Here is a 6,980-nt window from a genome sequence, read left to right as displayed (position 1 = left end):
TCCGCATAGGCCAACACAGGAGCTTCTGTCAATTCCTTCATCAAATCTTGAAAAGCTTCATCCCGGTGTTCCTTCCAGCGAATGTTCCAGTTCTTTGCACCTGAGGGCACTCCTTTAATCAGCTCCAGCAGCGGTCTTGCTCGGCTGGCAAAATTCTTCACAAAGCGGCAGTAATACCAGTCCCAGGAATGCTCGAACATCTTTCACTGTCTCTGGAGTGGGCCAATACTGTATCACCACGATCTTCTCTTGGGATGGTTTCACCCAGTCAGCAGAAACAACATGGCCCAAGTACTCAATCTGAGTGTGGAACAAATGACATTATTGAGGTTTTACCTTTAATCCATGCTTCTGAAGGCGACCCAACACCTGTTCCAGTCATTGGAGATGTTCTTCAAATGAAGTAGCGTAGACTATAATGTAGTCTAGATAGATAAGCGTGGCTTCAAAGTTCAAGTCACCCAGACACCTTTCCATGAGACGTTGAAACGTTCTGGGGGAGCAGTGGCCAAACCAAACGGCATCCGATTGAATTCAAACAGGCCCATGGGTAGAATAAAAGCGGTCTTTTCTCGATCCCGTTCAGACATCAGCATTTGCCAATAGCTGCTGGCGAGGTCCAACGTAGAAAAAAATTTGGCTTTTCCTAGCGCAGACAGGGATTCCTCAATCCGGGGTAATGGGTATGAGTCTCTCACGGTACAAGCATTGAGTTTCCAATAATCCAAACAAAAACGTAGAGTCCGGTCTTTATTCCGCACCAGCACTATTGGAGCAGCCCATGAACTCTGACTCTCTCTGATGACACCCTTCTGCAACATCTGTCCCAACATATTGGTATAGCTGTGGTGGAATTTGCTGATGGCGTTCTCTAATGGGCGTGGTATTTTCAGTAGGTATCTCGTGTGTGATAGCCATGGCGCATCCAAAATCGTCTTAATGGTAAGCGAACACATCCCTATATCGCCCTATCAGAGCTTCCACCTGTTGCACCTGTGCCTGAGTGAGTCCGGCCAATTCGCGCTGCATTTGTTGCAGGACAAGTCGTTCATCCTGAATGTGTTTGGGCTCTGGTGGTGAAGAGGAGTTCACCGTTACAGTCCAGGGATCTCCTTGCTGTACCTTCAGCTGCACAGTCTGAGATGGTACTATCTCATCAGGCATACTCACAATCTGGGCTACTTCGTATTTGGGGAGAACTGTTATGTCCTGATCCTCTAAATTGACGCAGCGTACAGGAACAGTTTCATCACGCATAATGGCTATTGTATGTGCCGGAGGGAAGTTTCTCCGAGAAAGAAGGCTCAATTTGAACCTAAACTCCTTTCAATGGGATGCGAGCTAGGATGGGCAAAATGAGTACTGTTTGTCCAGGTGGTAGAATGAGTTTGGAAGACGCGGGAATGATCACTAAATAAAAAATCTATGAAAATGAACAAATGAAAGTCTGACATTGCTTTTCAACCATGCTTCCAAAGAATTAAAAAAAAAATAAAACTCTTGAAATAGGCCTGGACAGAAATTATGGTACCCTGAAGTTAATATTTTGTTGCACAACCTTTTGAGGCAATCGGTGCAATCAAACGATTCCTATAACTGTCAATGAGACTTCTGCACCTCTCGATGGGTATTTTGGCCCACTCCTCAAGAGCAAACTTCTCCAATTGTCTTGTGTTTGAAGGTTGCCTTTTTCAGACGGCATGTTTCAGCTCTTTCCAATATTTAGGTCAGGGCTCATAGGAGGCCACTTCAGAATAGTCCAATGTTTTCCTCTTAGCTATTCTTAGGTGTTTTTAGCTGTGTTTTTTGGGTCATTATCCTGTTGCAAGACCCATGACCCGTGACTGAGACCAAGCTTTCTGACACTGGGCAGCACATTTCTCTCTAGAATCCCTTGATAGTCTTGAGATTTCATTGTACCCTGCCCAGATTCTAGACACCCTGTGCTAGATACAGCAAAGCATCCCCAGAACATAAAACAGAGCCTCCTCCATGTTTCACAGCAGGGACAGTGTTCTTTTCTTGATATGCTTCATTTTTCCATCTGTGAACATAGAGCTGATGTGCCTTGCCAAAAAGTTCCATTTTTGTCTCATCTGTCCATAGGACATTCTCCCAGAAGGTTTGTGGCTTGTCAACATGTAGTTTGGCAAATTCCAGTCTGACTTTTTTTTATGATTTCTGTATGAAATCTGTTTTGACGTTTTTCTGGGCTCTTTGGTTACAATTAATATTATCCGTCTCTTTGATTTGTCATCAATTTTCCTCCTGGGGCCACATCCAGGGAGGCTGGCTACAGTCCCATAGATCTTAAATTTCTGAATAATATGTGCAACTGTAGTCACAGGAACATCAAGCTGCTTGGAGATGGTCTTATAACTTTTACCGTTAACATTTTTGTCTGTAATTTTCTTTCTAATCTCCTGAGACAACTCTTTCCTTCACTTCCTCTGGTCCATGTTGAGTGTGATACACACCATGTCACCAAACAGCACAGTGAGTATCTGTAGCCCTATATACAGGTCCACTCACTGATTTCAAGATTGTAGACACCTAATTAGTGGACAAACCGTGATTTAACATGAGTTTTATTTTTTTTTAAATTCTGTGGATGCATGGTTGAAAAGCAATGTCTGACTTAATTTGTTTATTTTCATAGATCTTTTATTTATTATTACTTTTTGTCAGATTCAAGTTATTTCTGTGATAATTGTGGGTTTTTCCGTCATTAAACGAGGGGTACCAACAATTTTGACCACATGTGTAGGTCTTTAGTGACAACGGACCTGTCATCAATGGGGACAGGAGGGTGTATAGACTGGACAGGAAGCTGAAAGTGGCAATAGTTTATGAAAATTTAATTTATAAGGGAATGTCCGACCCTATACAAAGCCATGTGACTAAGGAAATCGGCCAAACCTTAACCCCCAAGAGTGATTTGAACGTTGATGACCGGGCCAATTTTTACAATTCTTACCACTGTCCCTTTATGAGTTTATAACTCTGGAACGCTTCAACGGATCCTGATGATTCTGACATTGTTTTCTCGTGACATATTGTACTTCATGATAGTGGTAAAATTTCTTTGATATTACCTGCGTTTATTTGTGAAAAAATGGGAATTTGGTGAAAAATTTTTAAATTTCGCAATTTTCCAACTTTGAATTTTTATGCCCTTAAATCACAGAGATATGCCACACAATATACTTAATAAGTAACATTTCCCACATGTCTACTTTACATCAGCACAATTTTGGAACCAAAATTTATTTTTGTTAGGGAGTTATAAGGGTTAAAATTTGACCAGTAATTTCTCATTTTTACAACACCATTTTTTTTGGGGGACCACATCACATTTGAAGTCACTTTGAGGGGTCTATATGATAGAAAATACTAATAATAAGTGTGACACCATTCTAAAAACTGCACATCTCAAGGTGCTCAAAACCACATTCAAGATGTTTATTAACCCTTCAGGTGTTTCACAGGAATTTTTGGAATGTTTAAAAAAAATGAACATTTAACTTTTTTTTGCAAAAAATTTACTTCAGCTCCAATTTGTTTTATTTTACCAAGGGTAACAGGAGAAATTGAACCCCAAATGTTGTTGAAAAATTTGTCCTGAGTATGCAGATACACCATATATGGGGGTTAACCACTGTTTGGGCACATGGGAGAGCTCGGAAGGGAAGGAGCGCCATTTGACTTTTCAATGCAAAATTGACTGGAATTGAGATGGGACGCCATGTCGCGTTTGGAGAGCTCCTGATGTGCCTAAATATTGAAATCCCCCACAAGTGACACCATTTTGGAAAGTAGACCCCCTAAGGAACTTATCTAGATGTGTGGTGAGCACTTTGACCCACCAAGTGCTTCACAGAAGTTTATAATGTAGAGCCGTAAAAATAAAAAATCATATTTTTTCACAAAAATTATCTTTTTGCCCCCAATTTTTTATTTTTTCAAGGGTAACAGAAGAAACTGGACCCCAAAAGTTTTTCGGCAATTTGTCCCCCTAAGGAACTTATCTAGATGTGTTGTGAAAACTTTGAATCTCCAAGTGTTTCACTAGTTTTTTTTCCACAAAAACTATTTTTAGCCCCCAGTTTTGTATTTTCCCAAGGGTAACAGGAGATATTGGACCCCAAAAGTTGTCCAATTTGTACTAAGTATGCTGATACCCCATATGTGGGGGGAACCACCATTTGGGCGCATGGCAGAGCTCGGAAGGGAAGGAGATCCATTTGGAATGCAGACTTAGATGGAATCGTCTGCAGGGGTCACATTGCGTTTGCAGAGCCCCTGATATACCAAAACAATAGAAACCACCCACAAGTGACCCCATATTGGAAACTAGACCCCCAAGGAACTTATATAGATGTGTTGTGAGAACTTTGCACCCACAAGTGTTTCACTACAGTTTATAACACAGAGCCGTGAAAATAAAAAATCATTTTTTTCCACACAAATTATATTTTAGCTCCCAGTTTTGTATTTTCCCAAGGATAACAGGAGAAATTGGATGCCTAAAGTTGTTGTCCAATTTGTGCCGAGGACGCCGATACCCCATATGTGGGGGGAACCACCGTTTGGGCGCATGGCAGAGCTCGGAAGGGAAGGAGCGCCGTTTGGAATGCAGACTTAGATGGATTGGTCTGCAGGCGTCACTTTGCATTTGCAGAGCCCCTGTTGTACCTAAACAGTAGAAACCCCCCACAAGTGACCCCCCAATGAACTTATCTAGATGTGTTGTGAGAACTTTGAACCCCCAAGTGTTTCACGTTTCACTACAGTTTATAACAGAGCAGTGAAAATAAAAAATCTTTTTTTTTCCACAAAAATTATTTTTTAGCCCTCGGTTTTGTATTTTCCCAAGGGTAGCAGGAGAAATTGGACCCCAAAAGTTGTTGTCCAATTTGTCCTGAGTATGATGATACCCCATATGTTGGGGTAAACCCCTGTTTGGGCACACAGGAGAGCTCGGAAGGGAAAGAGCACTGTTTTACTTTTTCAACGCAGAATTGTCTGGAATTGAGATCGGACGCCATGTCGCGTTTGGAGAGCCCCTGATGTGCCTAAACTGAAACCCTAACCCAAACACACCCCTAATCCTAATTCCAACTATAACCCTAACCACACTCCTAACCCTAATCCCATCCCTAATCCCAACCGTAAATGTAATCCAAACCCTAACTTTAGTCCCAACTCTAACCCTAGCCCGAACCCTAACTTTAGCCCCAACCCTAACCCTAACTTTAGCCCAACCCTAACTCTAACTTTAGCCCCAACCCTAACCCTAACTTTAGCCCCAACCCTAACCCTAACCTCAACCCCAACTGTAGCCCTAACCCTAACTTTAGCCCCAACCCTAACCCTAACTTTAGCCCCAACCCTAACCCTAACCTTAATGGGAAAATGGAAATAAATACATTTTTTAAAATTTTATTATATTTCCCTAACTAAGGGGGTGATGAAGGGGGGTTTGATTTACTTTTATAGCATTTTTTTAGCGGATTTTTATGATTGGCAGCCGTCACACACTAAAAGACGCTTTTTATTGCAAAAAATAGTTTTTGCGTTACCACATTTTGAGAGCTATAATTTTTCCATATTTTGGTCCACAGAGTCATGTGAGGTCTTGTTTTTTGCGGGACGAGTTGACGTTTTTATTGGTACCATTTGCAGGCACATGACTTTTTTGATCACTTTTTTAATTCCGATTTTTGTGAGGCAGAATGACCAAAAAACAGCTATTCATGAATTTCTTTTGGGGGGGCACTTATACCGTTCCACGTTTGGTAAAATTGATAAAGCAGTTTTATTCTTCGGGTCAGTACGATTATAGCGTTACCTGTTGTGAATTCTGCTCTTGGGTTCCCTCCGGTGGTTGTAGGTGTGAATGCAGTTGTCTCTGAGTCACAGTCCTGGCCAGGTGTATCTGATGATTACAATTCGAACTGGGTTATTTAGATGTGCTGGATCCTTTAGCCCTTTCCAGTTGTCAATGTTTCTTGTGAAGTGTTGGATCACTTTCTGGCTTCTCCTGCTTGCTGCCAAATTCAGCAAAGATAAGTGTTTGGTTCTTTGTATCTGTGGCACACTGCTGTGTGCTTGTTTCAGTTTTATTCCTGCTCTGATTGTAGGATTCACTGGAGTTGCAGATTTACGCTCCTACATCTATTAGTTAGATGTAGGAAGTTTTTGTAATTTCTGCTGTGGATGTCTTTGAAGGGTTTTTTACTGACCGCACAGAACTCTGTCCTATCCTGTCCTATTTAGCTAGTGTGGCCTCCTGAGCTAAATTCTGTTTTCTGCCTGTGTATGTTTTTTCCTCTCCGACTCACCGCCAATATTTGTGGGGGGCTGTCTATCCTTTGGGGATTTTCTCTGAGGCAAGATAGTATTCCTCTTTCCATCTTTAGGGGTATTTAGTCCTCCGGCTGTGACGAGGTGTCTAGGTGTGTTAGGTACACTCCACGGCTACTTCTAGTTGCGGTGTTAAGTTCAGGATTGCAGTCAGTACAGTGGCCACCATCTCCAGTGAAAGTTCTCATGCAGCTCCAAAGTCACCGGATCATAACAGTTACCGCACTTATATCATTTTTTTATGTTTTGGCACTTTTATACGATAAAAATTATTTTATATAAAAAATAATTATTTTTGCATTGCTTTATTCTGAAGACTATGGCAGCTCGTTTTTTGTGGGAGAAGATGACGTTTTCAGCGGTACCATGGTTATTTATATCCATCTTTTTGATCGCGTGTTATTCCACTTTTTGTTTGGCGGTATGATAAGAAAGCGTCGTTTTTTGCCTTTTTTTTTTTAAGGTGTTCACTGAAGGGGTTAATTAGTAGGACAGTTTTTTAGGGCGGGTCATTACGGACGCGGCAATACTAAATATGTGTACTTTTATTGTTTCTTTTATTTATTTAGATAAAGAAATGTATTTATTGGAACAATATTTTTTTTTCTTTATTT

Source organism: Ranitomeya imitator, chromosome 1 (assembly GCF_032444005.1).
Source record: "Ranitomeya imitator isolate aRanImi1 chromosome 1, aRanImi1.pri, whole genome shotgun sequence".
Classification (NCBI taxonomy): domain Eukaryota; kingdom Metazoa; phylum Chordata; class Amphibia; order Anura; family Dendrobatidae; genus Ranitomeya; species Ranitomeya imitator.
The sequence above is the reverse complement of the archived record's forward strand: the minus strand, read 5'-3'. Positions refer to the sequence as shown.